Source organism: Mercenaria mercenaria, chromosome 1 (genome assembly GCF_021730395.1).
Source record: "Mercenaria mercenaria strain notata chromosome 1, MADL_Memer_1, whole genome shotgun sequence".
NCBI classification, from domain to species: domain Eukaryota; kingdom Metazoa; phylum Mollusca; class Bivalvia; order Venerida; family Veneridae; genus Mercenaria; species Mercenaria mercenaria.
The window spans coordinates 117,849,978-117,875,190 of record NC_069361.1 but is presented as its reverse complement, the minus strand read 5'-3'; the positions used below and the strand labels follow the sequence as shown (position 1 = coordinate 117,875,190).

General features: G+C 31.9%; 1 long non-coding RNA gene and 1 other non-coding gene across 2 annotated transcripts; both read right to left on the bottom strand.

Moving 5' to 3' along the window:
- Positions 1 to 2,256: 2,256 nt before the first annotated feature.
- Positions 2,257 to 5,631, bottom strand: LOC123563005 (uncharacterized). Its single transcript, XR_008370021.1, has 3 exons — positions 5,341 to 5,631; positions 3,138 to 3,623; positions 2,257 to 2,777 (listed from the first exon to the last, which is right to left on the bottom strand). It is a non-coding gene; the product is annotated as an uncharacterized LOC123563005 (long non-coding RNA).
- Positions 5,632 to 10,884: 5,253 nt separating this feature from the next.
- On the bottom strand, positions 10,885 to 10,956 carry Trnat-ggu (transfer RNA threonine (anticodon GGU)). Its single transcript has one exon. It is a non-coding gene; the product is annotated as a tRNA-Thr (tRNA).
- Between the last annotated feature and the right edge of the window lie 14,257 nt (positions 10,957 to 25,213).

The following is a 25,213-nucleotide window of genomic DNA, read 5'->3' as shown; positions in this document are numbered from 1 at the left end:
ATGTGCATTTCAAAGTTACAAAGCAAAGCATGAAAAAAGTCACTTTTGGCAACATACTAAAAATGAAAATTCAGTATAGATGGAACACAATAATTTGAAGTTCAAATAATGTTGATTACAAGAATACAAGAAACCCAGTTTCCAATTAGAAAAATATTGTTTGTCAGCACAAAGAACTCATGAAGTTTTCACTATACTTGTGTTTTATTTTCATTATTATTTTCAATATTATTACTGTATCTTTAATCATCCTTTATGTAATATAATAATAATAATTATTATTATTATTATTATTTTTATTATTATTATTATCATTATTATAACATTAAAGTAATAGTTATTATCATCTAAATAATATCAAGATAATAATTAATATTATTATCATTCCACATTCACTGAAGAAAAATTAATTTCTTTCAACTTCACTGCACACATCTTCATGGTCTAGGGGTCCCTGCTGTGCTAATTGCCCACTAATAAGTTACGGTTACATAATAGCTGATAAGCAGCAGATAAGATGGGAGTTGTATATTGGATTGGGGGGGGGGGGGGGGGGGGGACACTTATATAGTAGTGAATCTAGGCCTTTAAAAATAAACTATTTTAATTGCTGGTTACTATCCGTATACAAAACGGAATGTACCGAAAATCAACCGAAGATTAAAATATTCTATGCACCGCCCATTTAATCAATATGCATTTTTGACAGTTCAATAAAATAGGACAATACTATAGTAGGATAGGTCTTTTTTTTCTTCATTGATTGAGGTCCAATAAATCATGTTTATTTACATACATGATATTGAAAGTGATGTTAGTTGCCTCATATTATATTAAATCCTTAGATTAATAAAGACGGATTTGTTTCCTTTACAATAATATAAGAGAAGTATCTCAATCCGCAAACACATTTTTGTAAAAGTATTGACAACATACGCAACAACTTCATCAAACATTTTAAAATAGATTATATTTCTTTAATTACTAACAAACATCAAACAACACTAACATTTCGTTAGATGTATTGATTTTACATCAAGCCCTTCTTCATTTTATTGCATGTTTCCTGAATAAATCGTATTGTCATTTTCTGTCATTTCTTGACAATCGTTTTTAAATAAAAATCTATGAGATGCTGAGTATAATGGTACCAGATGTTGTATACTTGCAAACATTTTACAGAATAAGCTTATTCAGTTCAAATTCAGAAAATTGACAGATGTGTCATTATCTATCAAGCAACCCAAATTACGAGATATTTTGATAAAAACGAGTTGTATGAATAATATTGTATTTTTTGTGATGATGCGCCATTTACTGATCTTTATTTCTAGCATCTCGGCTAAAAATACAAAACTGAAATACAGAATACATTTTACATTTAACTTTGAGGTATTTGGTCTTAGATACAAACGTATATGGTGCGATCATTTTTTAAATCAATTTTTTTCATTTTTATATATTTGTATAGATGGTGCATTGTCGCTGTACATTTTATTTTTTTTAAAGTAAATATTTTCTTAATGCAAGTGCAAAAGCATTGACTAAGAACAGAATTTAAGAAAACCGGTCTTGAACAAAATTTTGACAGGATGAATATGATAGTGTGCCTTATGTCTTAATTTCTTGTTAAAAGCAAATGTATTACTAAGTGACAAATTGTCGAGAGATTTTGTAATTTTATATAACTTATAAAAGCGGCTAATATGAACATGTAAACAAAATAATTCTATATTGTTTCTTACAAAGATCATTGAACATACGATACTAATTAGCATGGTCGGTAGAGCATCAAAACGGTATTCCAAGGCCCCTTGTTCGAGTCCCGGTCTGGCTGCACATTTTTCTCACCCTGTGACATTTGGCGCACAACGTAGGGCTGTGACGGCATTACACACAAGTCTACGACACCTGTAATTACTTATATATAAAGTACCAACTGAAATTCGAGGACGAATTTCAAAACGGTGGGGAAACATGTCACGGTATAGAACTTAAATTTTAAAACGGGGAGAAAATGTGAAGGCAGCCGGGTAGCTCGGTCGGTAGAGCATCGAAACGGTATTCCAAGGCCCCGGGTTCGAGTTCCGGTCTGGCTGCACATTTTTTCTCACCCTATACCCCTAGTTGGGTGCCAAATGGCACAGGATGAGAGAAATATGCAGCCAGACAGGGACTCAAACCCAGGGCCTCGGAATACCGTTCCGATGCTCTACCGACCGAGCTACCCGGTCGTCTACACTCTTTCTCCCGGTTTTGTACATTCAAGTTCTATTCCGTGACACTTAGTATACAATTCATATACGTGTGGAATTATTAAGTACTTTAGGTTAAAAACAATATAAAAATGTATATGTAGGCGTCATCTCTCGCTAGGCTTTTACTCATGTGAGATGAATGCCAGCTGGCAGTATTTTTTCTTTGGATGAAAAATTCGTACAGCAAGCATATTCATTGAAAACAGGATATATCTATAAAATCCTTTAGAATTGTTTGTATACTTTTACTGAAACTCCCGCTGTTCAACTCGTTAAACTTACGCAAACGCTAACAATAAAAAAGGTACACATATACTGAATTTCATTAAGTGCATTAAGAGTTTCTTCGTTCTACATCCCTTAAACCTAACGGGAATATACATCAACGTAATTGTAAAAGTGTAAAGATACGGTTCTAATAAAAGTGTTTTTACTCACTACATACGCCTACCCTCCATTTATGGCCTGGAATTTTAAAGCTTAAAAAGAGAAACTGTATTCCTTTCGCTGTGTCGTTACCTGAAAATGAAAAAAAAAATAAAACAAAACAAAAAAAAAAACAACAAAACTTTATCTCTTTAATAACATTTTTTTCCCAGCTTAAATATTGACTATAATACTGTTGGAATTTGTGATAACCTGCCCTTTTACTGACATGATACATGATATTTTTGGTCCTTCTAAAATATTTATTTCGTACTTTTTTCCAAATTGTATATTAAAGTCTATTAAATGGATAAATAGTGGTTTGTCTAATAATTAGAACACGATGTACTAATCATTTATCATATTCCTTTATCTTATATAAGTATATCTCAAACGTTTAGAACATTATATCCAGTTTCAATACATATTAATAACTAGAAGAAACGTACTCACCAATACTGATATTTTTCCTGCATTATATTTAAGTATATTCCAAAATATATTTAAAATTAAATACACTTAATAATGATAATCATTCACTATGTCTATGTATATTCCAAACTGTATAGAATATTAAATCCATTCAATATGAAACACAATAATACGTCCTCATCAGCAACTGATTCCTCCACTATATGTACGTATATTCCAGATTATATTTGAATTTTAGTCCGATTTAAACCAATATATTCCGTCATTCTTCCTGTGTATTATCCAAATGATATAGAGAATAACTCTGACTCTAAACAATTACTTCCAATATTCTGATCAATAACAAACAGTGGTAAAGCATAAACATATTGTTGTAAACTTTTCAAATACCCATTGATGAAAGCTGTCGTCCGTATTGGTTGTTGTTTTTCACCTTTTGTAGTAAATGAGACTTCAGTATCGTTACAGCATTATAACATTCCATTCATGCAAACATCATTGTAATGCCTGAAAAAAATATATACACTGATCAAACGGATGTAAACAAACTCAAGGAATGCAACATCTCATACTTGAATCATATAGCGATGTATATATGTTTATAGATAATTCAGTAATGCATGGCCTATATGCGTATATATCATCAAATACAACTCATTAAATAATTAGGCAACGTAAACAAATCGAGAGTCAAGAAAAACAAATAAAAGAGTACAATTTGGTAACAACTTGTCTCATTGCTACACCAGAAAAGTTATCCAATCGAGGTGAATCCACACACATTATGGCATCAGAAGGTATGTAATAAAATCTATATGAAGAACACACAAAAAAGCTCGAGCATGTGTTCAGATAAGAGTAAACCTAACAATACATATAGCAACATAATTATATAACGCTTCGTTCTTACATTTCGGAATTAAGAAGAAAATACAACAAAAAGCAAACTTTACGATACCGCTCGGGTTGTTCTATTTATTTAATGACTATCTTTAAATGCGGTATATTCGTTAATCTACTTTTGTGTTTCAACCGGAGTTTAAGTACAAATGTCAAACAAAATTGATGGTGCATCATGTTTAAACCCCTAAAAGTCAAATTCTAATCATAATTTTTGTTTTCGAAAATTTTTTACGAATATTAATTATCAGCTTTTGATAGTAAGATATCATTGGAATGGGTCTTTTAGAAATAACATTTGTGTTGTTTAAATAAATAATGATATAACTCATTTTTAATGTTACTGATGCATATTTATATTAAAAGAAATACCGTACCCATTCTTTACGTTATGTTCTTAATGTTAATAAATAATTGGGAAACCAAAAAAAAAAAGAAGAATGCTCTCTTTTGATTTGAATATCAACGACTTGGCATTTGCTTTTATTTGACACATTTGATTTTCGAAGCTCCGTAACCAATTAACAGGTTAGTAATCTAGTTAAGTGTAAGAAGTCCTGATGAAACCAATTTTTAAAGTAAATCAGAAAGGGTTTTTACGTGCAAACATGCTAAAAACATCTAAAAAATATATACCTGTCACTTAATCTGAAAAAACCCCCACCCCCCCCCCCCCAAAAAAAAAAAACAAACAAACAAATGAACGTTAGCCTTAGATTTCTTTTATATCCTGACCAATACATACAGGTTTTAGCTCGTCTGATTTTTCAAAAAAAATCTACGAGGTATTGTCGTCACTTGATCGTGTCGGCTATGGTGTCGGTTAAATCTTTTGTTTTGGTTCATCTTTTTCTCATAAACTATAAGAGCTACAGGTTTAAAACTTTGCACGCTTGTTTATCATTATTAGGGGACTATGTAGGCCAAGAACCATAACTCTGATATGCATTTTTGTCAGAACCATGGCTCTTTTTATACTTAGAAATTCTTAACTATTACTTTTTTTCTTAGATACTGACCAGCACTTGCAGACAAGCGATGGCACCCATCGGCGGAGCTCTTGTTTAAATTTATGATAAAAATGTTATCAATAAGTACAAGATGCATAAGACCTGCAGTACGGACATCTGTTTTCAAAGCATTTCGTTTTGAATGTCATGCTGTAATATGGAAATATTTTAACAATTGCAAGATAATGCTTTTTTTGTATACTTTTACTGAAACTCCCGCTGTTCAACCGTTACAAGACTTAAGAATAAACACACTTACTTATTATATTATAAACGATCAAAACGTTAAAGGTAAGAATAATATTTTACCTTACCTTACTGACACTGTCAGTATTCCTTTTCCCGTCATGTTTGAGACGATTTGTTTTGTAGTTGACTCTACTTCAATAAAGATACAATTTAAGTGAATTGAAATAAAATCATCATTCACTATGGAAAATGCATCAACCACTACTCCAGTGCCAATCGTCTTCTTGTTGCTTACTTATGTTGCCAGGATCTTTATATTTCATGATATGCAGGATGACACTTGAAGAAGTTGTTAATTCAATTTATCTGAAAGGATATAATTCCAGCATGCACTTAATTGCAAATTTGAAATTTTGTCAACCACTCTTATCTACCCTTTGCATTTCTTCGCTTATGTAATAAATGTCGCAAAACATGTTAACCATTGAATGACTTTTCGGAAAAGGTACTCGCTGAACGTGAACTATTTGCAGTATTTGCTATGTTTGTTGTTTGATTTTTGTCAGTTTTATAAGTCCAATCGGTTCTGGTGCAATATCCATAATTTGGTTGAGGTATTCGCAATGTAAGAGAAACATAAGTTGTGCTTTCTTTCAGCTTATTGATGGTATATCTTTGGAGCGGTACAAGCGGTAGTCTTTCTGCAAACATTTCGAGAATAGATTAATATATTCTTGCTCGTATTGAAAATCAAGTTTTAAAAATTGTCTTTTTTTAAATTTAAAATTAATCTGCGTCTTAAAATAACAAATGTTTTTTTTTCATATTTCAGTGTCTACAGCTGGTCTGACAAATACAACCACATATGACGAAACACGTATATATATTTTTTTAGTATTTTAGGTACATGTACAACATTTATAATGGTCTGCCCGCTGTTTTACACAGTAAATGAAACTTTATGAAACATACAGGTCCATTGTTTGTATTATGTTTCGATTCGAGAAGATAATAAAATTTTAACTAGTCTTTTTAGCCACAACAACGAAAAATGATGACTACTTCAGTATACTGCAATTAAAGTACCTATTTTCATTTTACTATTTGAAAATAAAATGCAGGTAATTCGACCTAATGTTTTATTCTTTTAATTTATTTCTCATGTTAAAAGCACTACGAGTACAAAGAAAGAACGTCGTGTGATGAGAAATGGTAATAAATAATACTTACATTTAAATCCTTTGTTCAAATAACGTTACTGCTTTGTGATACATACTCCATGATTATTGAACCTGAGCTCTGTCACAAATTGACATACGGGCCTTATTTTATCTGTATTGTAAATGCAGGTATTGCATCATCTTTTTGTAAATTTTTGAGTTATTGAGGTAAATGTCAGATTTCACGCATGAAATACCTCTCATGTTTTTCTGTATTTCATAACTTAAATTTCCATGTAAATTTCATTGAATTCTGTTCAGTAATAAGAAAGTTGATATTTTATAAACTTCAGTAATTCGTGTTTTTATCCCCAAAACCACTATAATGGGCCTCAAATTGTCAATTTAAATTCGCACCAAAGTAGTTAGATTCCCCGGCTATATCGTGAATCCCGTGAAACTGACAATAGTCGGAGTCCACGGCTTAGCCGTGAATCCCATGAAATTTAGTATTTGGCGGGACATTATCCTTTAAATAGACTGGACTAGATATGCCTTGCGCACACCACCTTACGACTTTATAGACGAATCTATGTCTGAATTATTTTCTTGCTAGAAATTTATGCTCGATCGAGGTAAGAAATTTATTTGTTAGATTTTTGTATGATTTTTGCATTACGATTTTTATTTGGTAAATTTTTGTGCATTCTACAGAATTCTGTAACATTTACTTTTTGGCACATGATTTTGGCTAGTTTCGGTATGTCAGGATGATTTATTAAATTTTTCAGACTTTTGTAAATTATTTAGAAAGAGGAGTCTAAATGTTTCGTTTATATAAGATGTAAAATTTATACTGAAATTTGTAACATGATAATTGTAAAGCACTGTTTCAAAAACTTATGTCAAACATTTTGTTAATTATGGAACGCCATTACTGCATTGTATTGTTATGTATAAATCTATATGGCAAGTCTAGTACTGTGTATGTAATATATTATTGTAATTTGTAATTGTGTGCCAGTCTATAGCACATCTAATTAATGTCCGTTGTAGTGTACGGCATTAGATATTATATGGATGCCAACTATCATATAACGTTTGATTTATATTGAATTTTGTTAATTTGTAGTTGTAAATAATGGCTGCAGTTTATCATTTCCGTTACTATAATGTTTCATCATATACTTTTCATATCTTTTTCATACTTTAACTTTAGTCTTTTAAGTAAGTAATCTTTGTAATAATGGAAGTAATAAGTGACGTATTTTAATCATGTGACGTTTGAACTTAGTAGCACATATGTTTTGTATAAGTAGCACGTATTATTTATGGGAGCCTACGGAGGTATGGTGTACCCAAAGGAGCAGTTATATGCCCTGACTTATTTGTTTTGCTATGGTGCTTACCATATGTTATATATTTTAGCTTCTTACGCCAGACGATTTTCCTGGTGATGTCATAACCCGGAAGTACAATGCCCGAGGTTCACTTGTCTTCACTCGCCTGGATGTGATATTCCCAGCGCAGAGCTTTCGTCCCATGGTTGTGCCGTAAACCGCAAAGACGATGATTTTTGTTATCCTCTGAAGTCAGCTCAGGGATGCAATCACCTACCACCATAGGGAGCCAACACGGAATCAACGTATTCACGGTTTAAAGGGACTGTATTTTGAATTTAGAAGCTATGTTTTGTTTGTGCTACTTAAAGTTCACAATTACATTAAAGACCTATGTCACGTCAGATTAGAATGGACTATAAGAACTTTTGTATCTAGAGATACTGAACTTTTTTTTTTTCTTTCTTATAATCAGTTTTTTTTTCTTTTCATATCTATTCATTGTTAATAATCATCTTATGTAAATAAATTTGTAAATATTGTAAAGGGTGTTGATTTGTTCTGATGGTTACTGTCGCCGGTACGGCCTTTCCTGTCACAAGCTCTACTTTATATAACTCTCACAAAGTACAAACGATACTGTTTGTAAACACCATTGACCGTTGCTTTATTCATCTAGCAAGTTGTTGCAAGTCCTTTTTAATTGACAAAATAATAAAGTTAATGATCTTTTACAGTTTTATATACACTAATTACAATTTTTACATTCGCATATCAAATAGAATAAAAACAGCTTTTAGAATCAATCCTTTTCTGTCTCCTTATGTCTATATTCCCAAAACTTGAAAACAGTTGAAATGGTCCGACATTAGCGATTTGGTGGAAGTTGGTTTTGTTCTCTTTAATCAATACTCACCATTTGTCTGCTATTATTTATTTTCAACAAATGATAAACATTTGTTTTGCAGAGATAGATCAGAATGAAAATTTATATCTGTCTTAAAGGGAATTCCTATAGTTTTTATGTGCATCTTTCTGTGAAGCCGACACTTTCTATGGAAAACTGAAGTAAGTAACATTTGTTTGAACATGTGACAGACAATCTTAATATGAGAATCTTGAATGAAATTAACATTTTTGATAAGTTTTTCAGTAATCAAATGTTGATATGGTTATAGTTGTATGACAAGAATCATGCTGAAGGTAACTTGGCATTTTTGTGGTTGTGTTTTCACACCGCATTTTAGTACAAAGACAGAGCTGTTCATATATTTATTTTATTTTGTTGGGTTTAACGTCGCACCGACACAATTTTAGGTCATATGGCGACTTTCCAGCTTTGATGGTGGAGGAAGACCCCAGGTGCCCCTCCGTGCATTATTCCATCGCGAGCGGGCACCTGGTAGAACACCGACTTCCGTAGCAGCTGATGGCTTCCTCACATGAAGAATTCAACGCCCGAGTGAGCTCGAACCACATCGAGAGGGGCAAGTGATTTGAAGTCAGCGACTTAACCACTCGGCCACGGAGGCCCCAGCTGTTCATATAATGTAGACATTGACTTAGTACTGATAGACAATATCACCTTCAGATTATTTAGTATTCAATTATAGAAAGAATTTAAGAATTTTTAAACTTTTTTAGTACTTCTAGCAGATATACATGTAACCAATTTGGCCAGGTTCGCGCAATTGTTCGTCCGAAAAGGTGTTGTATTCAAGTGGTCTTAACATAAAATTTAGCCAGGTGACCCATACATTTTTAGCCATTTTTATGCTCACAATACAATTATTTATACACAAGAAAAACACGAAAACATTCTATGAAACAGTTTTTTTCAGAATTAAAAAAAAAAATTCTTCACTATGTGTATTTTTCATTGAAAAAAGTTCACAAAAGTGAATATAAAACAAGATTTCTTTTTCATTTGTACCCATTATTGTAAGGATATAGTATTACAAATATGACTATGATATCAAATAAGTATATAATAAAATCTGTAAAAAGAATAAACCTCATTGTGCTGTCTTGTTGTATATTTTTTGTAATATATTTTTATTTCCAATAAATACAGCACATTTAGAACAATACATCAGTGACAAGTTTATTTCTTTCAATAGACTAAACAAGTACTTTCTTCAATTAATCTTCAATATTCATTTTATTTTTAATTATAGTCTATATTATTGGAAAAAGTGATAAAAATTGTAGAGGGGTAAAAAAAAACTTAAGAGAGAAAGGAAAAAATGAAAAAGGGAATGAAGATTTGGATGTTCTCGATAGATTCTGAATTTATATACTGTTATTGATAGAAAATGCATTTTTTTGTAGCTCGTACCAAATTGTATTAAGACAGCTCATATTATTTCTCCAATACTATCAAAAACTGACCATTTTTGTCTGTGTTGTTCTATTTTGTTATGTATTGTGGTTATTTCGTGTTCTATTTTAATTCGTAGTTTCAAATATAAAATAAAATTGTCAAAGACAGGAAAAAGTTTTCTATTTTTCACATGAAAAATATAGGATTTCATCAAAAAGATCAGAAAGTGTATTACATTTCTATTTTGTCCGTTTACTAAATGACCAAAACTGATTATTTCTAAAGTATGCTGAGATGTTTAAGGCACTTAGGAAATCAGTTAATCTATTCCACATGTGTTGAGCATATTGGCATTCCCAGAATAAATGCTCTTGACTTTCTACATACATGTTACAAAAATCGCATAGACTTGAATTGCTTAATTTTACCTTTAATAGATACTTATTAGTGGAAATAAGACGGTGAATATATTTGTATTGAAAACTTCTCAGTTTTGAGTCTATGGTTGATTTGAATACTTGTCGGTATATATTTTTCCATTTTGTTTCTTCTTTATGTCACAGGGTGAGAAAAATATGCAGCCAGACCGGGACTCGAACTCGGGGCCTCGGAATACCGTTCCGACGCTCTACCGACTGAGCTATCCGGCCGCCTACACATTTTTTTTCTCCCTGTTTTAATATTCAAGTTCTATACCGTGACATATTTCCCCACCATTTTGAAATTCGTCCTCGAATTTCAGCGGGTACTTTATATATAAGCAATTACAGGCGTCGGAGACTAACCAGTGTAATGCTGTCACGGTCCCATGTTGGGCGCCAAATGTCACAAGGTGAGAAAAATGTGCAGCCAGACCGGGACTCGAACCCGGGACCTCGGAATACCGTTCCGATGCTCTACCGACTGAGCTATCCGGCCGCCTACACATTTTCTCCCCGTTTTAATATTCAAATTCTATACCGTGACATTTATCTAAAACATCTTCCCATTTGGCTTTGTTTTTTAATTTTTATTTTCCTTTTTTCTTCATTTGCATTTCATACAAAAACTTATTTGGTGCTTTTGTTTTAGACAGTGTTGTAAGCAAAGATTCATTTCTATCATATACTATGTTACTCTCTTTCATCTTTACCTTTATGTTTTGTTTTATACATTTAACTAGCTGATGATACTTTAAATAATCTATATTTTCCAAATCATAAATATACTTGACATTTTGGAAGGAATAGAAACTCTTTGACCTATAGTCAAAGAAGTGTTGTATTTACTTAATGCCTTTTTCATACCACTCTTTATAGAAAAATGTTTTTTTTATTTTTTATATCTGAGTTGTTCCATATGATTTGATAACTTACTTCTGTTTCATTTTCATTATCTTTTATGGATTTCCATGCTAATAATATGCCTTTTAAGAAAGTATTTTCTTTGCATATCATACCAATGCCATTTTTGTTAAGATTACCTTCAAATACTAAAGATCCTCCCATTTTACATATTATGTTTTCATAAAACAATTTCCATGCTCCTTTGTTGTTTTCATCATTTATTCGTTTAACCCAACATGCTTTTAATGCATTTAGTAAATACTTGAAATTCGTCATTTTTAAACCTCCTTCATCATAATTGGGTGTTATTGTATCTCTCTTGATTTTTTCTGGTTTATCATACCATATAAATTGAAACATTGCTTTTATTAATTCATTAATTTTGCTATCTGAGGGTGTTGGTAGCACTGTAAGCGGGTGTATTAATTTCGGTAGAGCAAAAGTCTTTATAACTGTTACTTTGCCTATGAGTGTTAATTTTCTATGTTGCCATTGTTTAAGACAGTTTTTAAAACTATTTATCTTAGGTTCCAGATTATTATCAAGGTTTTGTTCATAGTCATTCGAAAAGATCATTCCTAGCGTTTTTGCTGATTCCGATGTAAAAATAAATCTATTTCTATGTTTAATTTTAATATTTATATTTTTTAATGATCCAACTTTTAAAACAGTATGTATATTTTGGTTGGTATATATAAAAAAGCAGAAAGTTATGTAAAAGTTGAAAAATCGCTGGCAGTTTCAGCAACAGTGGGTCTGTTCAAAACAATTTTTCACAAAAACAAGTCTGATGACACATTGTTTTTATTTGTTCATTGTTTTCAGCACAAATTGTCCTATCATATATGTGAATTTGAAAAAAACTATGAAAGGAAAAAAACTATAGGAATTCTCTTTAAATGATTTTAAAATACTTACTGAATATTCAAATTTAGGAGCAATATTTTACCATGGTGCTTTCAAAAGAGTGAATGGAAATTTTATACTGAAAATATTTTAATTTGATTTCATCAATTGATCTTAGGTTTGTACAGTAGTCTTTAAATTTATTCTGTGATTCACAGAATGTCCTTAGGTAATGCTGAGTATCATTAATGACACAAGATTGACATAATTTTGTGTACTTTTATACGAATAAGATACTAATAAACTTTGATAATGTGGCAGTTGAGTCCAATAAGTCCAGGGGTGTCCAAAGATAATCCGTTATAGATCTATTGTAAAACAAATATTAGATTTACCTGTACTGGAAAATAAACAGTGTCGATTGGATTGAGGTCAACTGCCACATTATCAAAGTTTATTAGTATATATTTATTTGTAAGAAAAAGCTTTTTTCTTACAAATAAATATATATCTGTAATTCGTATGAAAGGCGACAATTTTTGTTAATTTATTTACTATTGTTATTCATTTCCAGAGCATGTGCTAAATGTCATACAATTATTTGGTAAAAAGTTTCTAAAACCCCCAAAATTTGTCGAAATTTCTAGGAGATAACTGCAAGTACATGTAGTACAGATTATTTGAATTTTGTTTCAGTTTTGAACGCAAGAAATAAAACTCATTCTCATTCAAATTGGAATATAATGTGCAAGTTTACTTTAAAGTGGATCCATATCTTAGACGAAAAATGTCAAAAAATAACGCACACAAATGAAATTTATTTGAATAAAGATCGAAGAATGTATTCTTTTTTAGAAAACACAGATATTTTTGTATAATTTTTATCTTTTATTGTTACGAAGAGCGCCCCTAGCGGCACCTACATTTTTCTGGGAAAAGTTAGTTATTCCGCTTTAACTAAATAGTCCGAATTTTTTTTTTCTAAACATACGTAAAGGAAGTTCATTTTGGAAGTTTCTAAATATTTGCAAATCTTAAAACAATTTAAACACTCGCCCGCTTGGGGCGGCGAAAAGATAGCTTTAAAGAGCATGTTAGTTTGCATATCTCATCACACACGATAGAAAGTTTTCATTCTTTGATGTATATTCTTTAAATTGATGAAATAAATAGGGTATGTGTTCACGGTGGATTTCTCGTAAAATACTTTTAAAATCATAATATATCATCGTCTGGCAGGATATATAGACTTACGTCACATCTTGACAGCGAATTTTCTTTCACATTTACAGTCTATTTCTTTAAAAATCACAAATTACGTTTAGTTTCTTAAGTGTAGGTAATTATTTTCTCAGCAAGAATCATTTTAGTTGCCGACATTTCTGGGACTATTTGCAGTTAACACAACTAACTTATACCACGCTGAAGAAAAATAAAACAAACGCGGTAAGATTTTATTTTTATTTTCAATGGATGGAAAGGAAAATGATGTAATGATATAAAAAAAAAAAAAAAAAAAAAAAAAAAAAACAAACATAATTATAATAACGTTTATAACAATGAGAAGTATGTTAATAATTGAATATTAAGATGTATCAGATCTACCCTGCCATATTTCGTAATACAGATATACACAAAATTGGTGATTTATATCTAAGTCAAAATATCCACATAATAGAATATGATGTAATACACCTGTGTATGCAGTAAGAAGCCTGTTCTAAATAAGCCACATTACATTTTATTCAGGTTAAAATTCAGTAATTCAAATCCTTTTTGTTTAATATTTAAAAAAACGACACCAGTTTACTTCAAGCCAACTTTAAATTTAACGCCAGTCGGAAGTGGGCTAATAGCGCATAGTCGCTTTTGTCCGCACAACAAAGCCCTACTTTAAATAGGATCTATTTACTTTTAACTTCTATCTACACCACGGAAGCACACCTTCAACCGAATTTTCAAACGCTCCATTAATAGACCTCTAATGCTAGGTTTGTATTCAATCTATTTCTTATTTTTGTTAGAACCAGATGTATATTATTACATACAGTTCCCGAAATAGGAGGAAAGAAAATTTTGATATCTTGCTTGTTTCTTTTTTTTTCGAATACATACTAAAATATATGTTGCGTTTGGGCTATAGCTTTTTTTTTATCGCTTACCAGAAAAGACGTAGTCACGAAAGTCGATATACGACGATGGGGAAAGTCGAAATTATGACTGCAAAAACTAAAAAAAAAAAAAAAAATAAAGAAATAACCGGCGCTGAAAGTCGAAATAACGGAATGAAACTGAAATCATGAAATTCGGGTTCTAACCATCATGGTTTTTATTTTATCCTAGAAGTCTCGGCTATAAGCTCGCAATTTTATCGACTTTAACCATAGTGTCAGCGTCGTTTTTTATACTCTCGCATTCCAGATCAACGGACACCTTTCCTTTTTATCACTACTAATTAATTTATTTTATTTTTGTATTATTGATCCATATATTTATTTGTAAATTGGTAGGTGTCTTGAGATCGGGACACAGACATACTTATAGACATGATTATTATATTGTTTGGAAAAGAATACGATTGGAGTGATAAAATTATTCATTTTCCATTATGAAAACTGTTTGTCTAATCTAATTAATGTTAAATTTCAGGAATACTAAAAAAAATCAGAGAGAAAACGAACAAAAAAAAAAACGCAAACGAATCGAGAAAATTTTGGATATAATTATTGAATTATTGAAGCTAAATGTCATAAATAATATTGAATTTATGCTTATTAAACTGCGTATAAATCTTAAGTAATTTGTTAGGAATTATCATTATTATTATTGTTATTAACAAGATTTTTATAGCGCTCTTTTCTTTGAGAGAATAAACTTTTAAAAGTGCTGTATCACAGGATGATATGGATACACAATACAACAAAAAATAAATATATCAGAAATATATCAACATTGAAATTACCATAGGTATTTAGCTAGAATCAGGTTTGACTCTATAAATTAATCATACTAGATGTTTTAAAGGAAATAAACAACAGTAAATAAACTATGGTTGTTTAATACTTGTTTTTTTTATTTATGCTTGATTATTCATTTGCTGTAATCAGCAGTAAGAAATCCGCAGTCGCGTTATGGAGCACGTTGGACGTCGTATTTTTGTTGTGTTTTTATCTTCTTTTTTTTCTCGGTGTTTTTATTTTTTTACGAAATATCCATCATGAACATTATTTCAGTAATTTGAAGAGCATACATTAAAGAATGGGATATAACAGAACGAAAACTTTTCACCGTCGAGGAAAAAGGTATGTGATGAGATATGCAAACTAACTTTCGAGCCCAACGCCCGCGAGGTTTTGGCAGAATTGTTTACATATAGTTTTAAAATCCATTTGTGAATATTTAGAAAATTCCAAAATGAACTTTCTTTACGTATGTGTAGAATATTCAAATTAGGACCATTTTCATCCGAGTTAGAGCGGAATAACTAACTTTACCGTGAGAAATGCAGGTACCTTTAGGGGGTGCTCTTCAAAACAATAAAAAATGAGAATTTTGAAAAAATATATGTGTGTTCAGAAAGTCTTCAGTCTTTTTTCAGATAAAATTTCATTTGTGTGCGTCCATATTTGATATATTTCGTATAAGGTATGGAACCACCTTAAATATATTTTTTACTTTTAGTTTTACAAATTTTGTACCTGTAATTACTTTATTATTAATGTTAAATGATGATAGCATCAAAGAAAAGTAATTTCATTTAAATATACTTGAAAAAAAAAACAATAAAAAAAAAAAAATAAAATGAATCTTATTTTCAGTAAAGTACCTAACATCTTACAAACTGAAAATGTTCTAGGAAATGAAATAAAGTAAAGTTTTTGCCATTATTAAAAACAATATATATATACAGCACAGCTGTCTTAAACATCGTCACTTGTATTATAAAAACAGTGCCAAATAAAAATTGTTTAAAAAGATTAAAATGCCCAAAAGTATTTTCTGTACTGAGAAACTGTCCCTTTTCTCCGTTCGCATTATAATGTAGTAAGAGAAGAAATTGCAACAAACCGTAAGTTAATGAAACTTGAAGCTTGTTTATTTACTTAAACGCCTACTTCTACATATAAAAACATATTCAGCGGCGTTATACAATGATAAACAGCTAAATGATAATAAAGCAACAATTATTACATTAATACACATGCAAGCCTCAAATAGTCAGTCGTCAAAGCTAAAATGCACAACATAATATTATATAACATTATTTACGGAACATTATGCTTATTCCAGTGATATTTAAAAACAGACTGATCTCAAATCAAATGTATCGACAAAGAAAAAAAAAACAAAACCTTTTGGATTCATGTCAATGTCATTCCTCTACTATGACTACAATTTTAAAATAATGTAAAATAATCTCTGAATATGTTCATGAAAGTGTTCTGAAAGGAAAATAGATTTTAATTAAGTATTTCATAAGCACCTTATTACTGTCGTGCTTTTGAACTGAACCCCTGAATCTACATAGTTTATTTAGTTTTAAATAGCTTTAAGGAATGATTACGTGCCGTGCTTAGGATTTTTTTCATGTTTATGTTTGTTCACAAGACTAGATTATTATATCTTTACTATTAAATTAAATAATAAAAGCACTCCATTTATCCTCATCAATTTTCGTAGTCTGTAAATAAAACAAAGTGCATGTATGATGTCAATCTAAAGACAAAAATCAAGGCTTATATACTGCAGCAATTTCAAAAACCAAATATATATAAATATGTGCGGGAATGTATTCATATTTACTTACGCTGTGCAAAGAAACTTATCAGAACATTCATTTTAAACAATGAAACATCTTATTGCACGAATAACAGAGTATAGAAAGCCAAAACAAATGAACTTAAGAATATGTGTACCTATTTATGTTTGACAGTAAATTCTCTAGCGAAAGTAATATAGCATGTGTTTAATCCTAATAGATTGACGAACTTCTGCAGAATTTTATACATTCACTTATCCATACCTTTCAATGCTTTAATAACAACATGTATACGTTAATATATGCAGTACGTTTTTTCCCCTCAGCAGTGAAGTATTGTCAACTGACTTTCAACTTACATTAATTAAAGCCTTTAATATGGCGACGGCGAGCTAGAAATGACATTTCTATTTTTCAAAGTTTATGTATGGTATTCAAATCGGTAAATCGTCGTGGCAATACATTAAACGGAAAAACTTTAATTTTTAAGCGAAATCAAGGTTAATACCGTCCGTCAAGGACACAGAGTACCAAACTCATATATTAGCTAAAATTGTGATTTCGGAAGGAATATATTACGTGTCAGTTGGCGATCTAAAAGATTATCATTGAGCGGCTAGTGCAAAATAATTTTGTTATTCTTAAGGTTATTTTAGCTTGCATTTTCGCATTATTATATTTCTTCACTATATCAAAATTTATTCCAATAATTGAATTAGGTGGAATTAACAAATTATTATACTCTGTATCTGCGTATGAGACTTGAAAACATTAATAGTTCTATTAAACGTACTCACTAATACGTATATTCCACCACTATATGTACATTCCGATTTGTGTTGAAAATTGATTCCGAATTTAATATATATTTTAACTTACAGAAAATATACTTACCGATAACTATATTTCATTACCACATGTATTTCGAACTTGTTTTGATAATTTAATCTGATCTGAACATCAGCAAAATATAATTATATTTCCTTTCCATATCTGTTTATGTAAAGAATTGCATTGAAAGTTAAATACTATCTGAATGCCACCAACATTGTATCACGTCACCATATCTATGTATATCACAAATTGTAAAAAGGAAATAAAATCCGATTTGCATACATATTAATGATAACAATACCTACAGACAAAGATATTTCATCATCATCAATACATTGGCTCGTTCTGACTAATATTTATGCATCCGAATTGTAATGCAATTTAGATATCTCAAAATACAAAGGTAATAACTTTCTAACCCCAGATAACCCATTGGCCTAGACTTCATCAAGGTTCTCATTCTAACCAAAATTCATAAAGATCAATTGAAAAATACAGCCTCTATCGCATACACAAGGTTTTTCTTTGATTTGACCTAGTGACCTAGCTTTTTACCCCCAGATGGCCCATTTTCAAACTCTGCCTAGATTTTATCAAGGTAATCATTCTGACAAAATTTCATGAAGATCAGCTAAACAATACAGCCTCTATTGCATATACAAGCTGACTATTGACAGACGACAGACAGACAGACGACAGACGCCGGACATCGAGCGATCAAAATAACTCACCTGAGCATGGCTGAGGTGAGCTAAAAAACACAAGAAAGTAGGTCACATTCATGGTCTCTGAAAGCCAGTGTTAAGATCGGTGTGCAAAATTATATGTAATCCAAATTTCAAGGCTGTATCTTAAAAAAAGCAAGAAAGTAGGTCAGTAGGTCGAGGTCACAGTCAAGTGACCTAATTACTTGGGAGCATTGAATAATTGTAATTAAACAGTCTAGAAAACATGATAAGATGTTTTTTAAGTATTTGTTTCCTATATATCTCGTATAAAAGTGTCCCCTGGGGCGGGGCCTCTTTTCACTCCAGGGGTAGAATTTGAACAATCTTTTGAGAGAACCAATAGGCAATGCTACATACCAAATATCAAAGACCTAGGCCTTGAACTTTCAGACAAGAAGATTTTTGAAGTTCTTTACTATATACGTATATGTAAAATTTGGGACCCCCTCTTTTCACCCTAGGGACATAATTTGAAAGAATTTGGTAGAAAACCACTAGGCAATGCAACAAACAAATATCACAAGCCTAGAGCTTGCAGTTTCAGAAAAGAAGATTTTTAAAGTGCTCTTCCTATATAAGTCTATGTACAACTTGGGACCTTCTGGGTGGGGCCTCTTTTCACCTAAGGGACATAATTTGATCAATCTTGGCAGAGGACCACTAGGAAATGCAACATGTCAAATATCAAACGCCTAGGTATTGTGGTTTCAGACAAGAAGATTTTTATAGGGTTTTCCTATATCAGTCTATGCAAAACTTGGGATGCCCGGGGCGGGGCTTCTTTTCAATCCAGGATAATAATTTGATAAAGGACTATAAGGCAATGATACATACCAAATATCAAAGGTTATATCAATACCTTTAATGCCTTGTGGTTTCAGACCAGAAGATATTTAAAGTTTTTTCCTATGTAAAACTTGGGACCTTCTTGATGTTTTTGTAATGATAGCGTGTATATTACTCTACAAAACAAGTGTCAGTATACTGATATAAACATTGAATTCCGGAAAACGACTGCCTAAAGGGGCCCAACTTCCAGACAGTCAAGCGCCATTAAAAACTCACCATTTTCAAGGAACTGTTACATATGTTCGTTTTGATGCATTTGCAATAGCGTGCGAGTGTTGAAATTTCACATAACTAGGGGGAACACAGTTTTCACTATCTCATTGGCCGAGCTAATACCGACTGGTATATATTTTGATTACAGAATCAGCGTTGTTCAAAATTATTATACGACGCAGTCTGTTAGCCACAATTTTGGCTATTTTGCTTAGTGGTTTCCTGATCCAATAATTGGAAGCCATTTTGAATGGGAACCAGATTACACTTCCAGAGAGCCAAGCGCCATTAAAAACTCACCATTTTCAAGGAACTGTTACACATGTTAGTTTTGATGCATTTGCAATAGCATGCTGAAATTTCACATAACTAGGGGGAACACAGTTTTCAGCAATTGTTTATTTTTATTTCTTTACAAATGACATTCATTTTCAAAGGGGTACAACTTTTTCAGAATATTTTAAGTACGGCACAGTACGGCAGAACATGTAATGATCAGGTAAAATATTTGCAACGATGTTGTTCGTTTATAAAATATTTCTGTGTTTTTGGTAAACTTTAAATAACAAAAGGTGTTTGTATATGATTTAGATTATATTGCATCCCTTTTTTGAAAGAGTCAGCCGTTTTGACTTATTAGACACTTCTGTCTTTCGCAAATCTATCTTCCAGACCCTTTCTTTTATGTCAGGCGAAAGGGAGTTAGGCAATCTATAAATAGGTGACCTCATTCAAACCCATCACAGTGTGGCTTGAACCGTTGGCCTCCATTTCCCGAGGCATATATTGCATCAAAGGTGTCGGAGGTTTACTGATATGCAAAGCAGCAGTAAGAATTTCCACTATTGTAGTGAAAAGAAGTTGAACTTTTCTATATATTTACACTAGTTTTGGATTTGTTTTCATTATCCCGCAGTATACCTATTATTAAATGGCAATGACATAGCACTTGGATATTAACAAGCAGATCTTGCCCGAGTGTTTACAAATACAGATGTAGGATGGCTAGGAACCACGTAAGGAACGTCATTGTGTTTAAAGAGGTGTTTATTATATACACGGGCTGTTAACACAGGCTACCTCTCTTTATGGAGGTGAGTTGAAAAAAGAGCCAGTGATACTTCCGAGGCGGCGCTAATGACTGGAACTACACGAGAAATGTAAACAAAGACAAAGGGTGAGTTTATGTTTTACTTTCTGTAACGAATTTAAGTCCTTATTACAAAAAAGGTGAAATGCTATTCCTCTCAGAATTGGTTAAACGTCTTATTTATACAGGTCGATCTGCATAACGAAGGCATTTCTTGACGTGAGAACTTTTGAAAGTTGTGAAATAGGGTCGAATTAAACCGAATGGGGACATATGTCTATGTATTTCGCCCTAATTAACACAAGTCAGAGATTTCAAAGTCATCGTTATTATGTTATTGAAAAGAATATCTTATTACTGTAAAGATGTCTAACTCTACCCCTTCTGTTTCGGAGGTAAATTCACTTTGAACAGCAAGGAATGGCTTATCAAATGAATTTTTTTCACTTTTGTACAACAAATTAATAATAAGTCTTGAAACAAGTAAAAACTTACTAGAAAAAGGTAAATAAGGAAAAAAATGTTGGTCCCAGTGGGGCTTGAAGCTATGCCCTCCTGAAAATTGCAGTCAAAGTAGGTTTATGGTAGGAAATGAATACTCTTCAGAAAGGAAGTACTCTAGCAGTTTAAGGAAAGCAGGTCGTTTTTTTTTTCTAATAACTTAAGCATTGAACACCCTGATATTAAATGTGCATTGGCTCCTACTCTGGTTATAAGCGCCTCCTCTGTGTCGCTGACTCGTACTCTTGACCAAAAATACACATAGACGGTAGAAATCCGCCAACAAATCTCTACATTATACAGTAATAAGACATTCATTTCAACAACATCCGAACGATGACTTTGAAATCTCGTGTTAATTAGGGCAAAATATTTCCTATTTCACAACTTTCAAAAGTTCTCACGTCAAGAAGCGCCTTCGCTCTAGAGATCAAACTGCATACATAAGAAGTTTAAACAATTCTGAGTGGAATAGCATTGCCCATTTTTTGAAATAAGGACTTAAATTTGTTACAGAAAGTAAAACATAAACTCAGCCTCTGTCTTTGTTTACATTTTACGTGTAGTTCCGGTCATTAGCGCCGCCTCGGAAGTATCACTGGCTCTTTTTTTTAACTCACCTCCATAAAGAGTGGGAGCCAGTGTTTACAGCCCGTAAAAGTGTCTAATAATTCAAAACGGCTGACTCTTTCAAGAAAGGGAAGCAATATAATCTAAATCATATACAAACACCTTTTGTTATTTAAGGTTTAGGAGTATATCACCAAAACACAGAAATATTTTATAAACGAACAACATCGTTGCAAATATTTTACCTGACCATTACTTGTTCTGCCGTACTGTGCCGTACTTAAAATATTCTGAAAAAGTTGTACCCCTTTGAAAATGAATGTCATTTGTAAAGAAATAAAAATAAACAATTGCTGAAAACTGTGTTCCCCCTAGTTATGTGAAATTTCAGCATGCTATTGCAAATGCATCAAAACGAACATGTGTAACAGTTCCTTGAAAATGGTGAGTTTTTAATGGCGCTTGGCTCTCTGGAAGTGTAATCTGGTTCCCATTCAAAATGGCTTCCAATTATTGGATCAGGTAACCACTAAGCAAAATAGCCAAAATTGTGGCTAACAGACTGCGTCGTATAATAATTTTGAACAACGCTGATTCTGTAATCAAAATATATACCAGTCGAGCACCTGAATAGCTCGGCCAATGAGATAGTGTCCTCGATTTTACCAACCAATGAAATCGTATCCTTGTTTCCAAGGTAAATAAAGAATGACATATCGACAACAGCAACATGAAAACTTTTTCCCTCGATTCATTCGGAAAAATTTGAATTTCTATGACGAAAGTACTTCATTTCGTTGTATTTTATGCATGATCATCAGAGAAAAACACAATTTATGCCTCAAGTAATAATGTCTTTGTTCAACAAATGAAGAAACGCTGAAACTACCAGAAAATGCTGCCCAAAAAGGGACACCTGCACTTTACCGGTACGCACATTTAATAAATACACCCCATTTTTTCCTACTGCCCCCACAGCCCCGTTTTTCTTTTTTCTTTAATGAATAAATTATTGTTACAATTTATTTAAATGATTGTAACGAGCACGTCCTGCCTTTTAAAATCCTAGCAGTTAAGTGCATTCTAGCCCCCCCCCCCCCCCCCCCACCCACACAAAAAAAGAAAAAAAAAAAATAGGCATGCCAGTGACACATGTTGACTCTTGTCAGTCTTGAATTTTGCCCAATAAAATTTATTATATCAGATATTTACAAGTCTTGTCTTTTCAAAATAAGTTCATTGATAAATGTGCAAAGTCAAAGTGTAACGTTTTAGTGCCTCACAAAAACCGTCGGTGAAAAGCTAGCTCATCACCAAAGGTGATTTATTGCGCCTATATACTGTCATTTTACTCCAGTGACAATTGACAGGTTTACAAATTTGCATATTAATGTAATTATTTCCCTTTATGCATTCAGTAATCGTTACATTACTTTCCCCTCCGAGAAATCTCGTCCCGAGATTTGGCCTAGGAAATGCATGGGTAAGGCAACTCCAGTCCGGCAGTTGACTTCATTCCACCGCTGCCACCATTTGTAACGTTTTAGTGCCACACAAATCCCGTCGGTGAAAAGCTAGCTCATCGCCAAAGGTGATTTATTGCGCCTATATACTGTCATTTTACTCCAGTGACAATTGACAGGTTTACAAATTTGCATATTAATGTAATTACTTCCCTTTATGCATTCAGTAATCGTTCCAAAAGCTTGTCAGGTTGTTCATGCATAAAACAGTCTCCCAACATTTATAATCATCATAAATTATATTTGCCAAAATGTGACAAAACCCTTATTTATTTTCATTTACACCTGCAATAAATCCCCTCCCCAGTCTCCTTCAAAACAAAACCGGGGACTTGCAGTTATAACTTGTCTTCAATACTGAATGACCATTCACTTGAAAATGCATATTTTGCATAAAATGCCAATTAAATGTTCATGTACTATTAAATCACTCTCAACTAGAATCACTAGTCATGATCAAATACACACATAGCTTAATTTATGTGTGTCATGCATCTTCACTACAGGAATGTGCATGTCACATGAAGGCTGAAGACTGACAATTGTCAATGGAATGCAGTTTATCATAATGTGATACCTGCTATAAGGGCCACATTCAGTATTTTGGTTTATGAAGTTGCAAAATTCTTGAGGATTCCAAGCATATGACCGCTTGGAACATTGTGTAAGCATACCTGAAATGGTGCAAACTGACTTATATTTGAGGCAGTTTGAGCATGAGTTTTTTTTTTACAAAATGTCGCAAGTAAATTTTCTATATTTATAAGCAACTTGACTAAGATGATGGCTTTGACAGTCAGCAATAATAAAGAGTAATGTAAATAAAGTTCTGTGAGTGATTCAATGAAGCCAGCTGAACTTTTGTCTAAAATGATTGATGTATTAATTTTAGGCTGTCAAAAATCAATGCTTTTTGTATTTTGGCCCCTTTCAGATCAGCCCATGCTTCCCCCAATAAACATCACAGTGAGATGTGCACTTACAGCACAGCTATAACTACTGAACAAATTTTGCAGTCTTGACTATCACTTCAAAGAGTATTTTTCTTTTATATTTTTTTTATTCATTTAATAATTATGACTTGGCCATATCTAAAAGATTTAACAAAACTGTCTCTAGACAGAATGTAAGTCAATATGTCAAAGTAAAAAAAAATGCTTTTGTATATTTACAGTTATTTTCATTTCAGTTACCTATAATACATCTATATAGGTACTTTTGAACTATCTATCACAAATATTTGGTACTTGTACATTTTTAAGATAAAAAAAGCAACAATAATTTTATTAAGGTACATAATGCAATGAGGACAGTCACATTTCATGGTGTGAGATCCCTTAATTGTTATAAAAATGTATTGAGACAATAATGTACATTTTGGTGATTAGTATGCAAGTATATGATCTTGAATTTATCATGTACTGTATATTAGTCTTTCATATTGTCATTGTACCAACAAATTATTGTGTGGGAAATTTAGAGAAAGCCTGTTATGTTTTATGGTTATCTATATTATTTCTCAAAGTGTATACCAAAACAAAATTGTACAAAAATGCACAATTAATGACAAAAAAACCCCACAATGTTTTGTAAATTGGAAGTCCAAATAAATATTTCTCATATACAAAGGCTTAGACTTCACATATAAGTTGATTTCCTTTTTGTAAAATTTGGAGACTCAGTGTTATTTCAAATCAGGAATTTTTAATGCTATTTACTCTGGAAAAAATGTTTTTATCAAAATTAACTAAAACTATCTGTTTGAGATTTTTCTGTATGAATAAATAGCACTTTTGGGTAAAATTTACTTTTATGTTGCTGTGCTGAACCATGATATACAAGAAAAAAGGGCATGTCAGGAAAGGACAAACAGCAAAGTATGGGCTTAAAGTAGTATAATTTTCTGAGTAATTGTAAAAAGTTTTTTATACCTATTC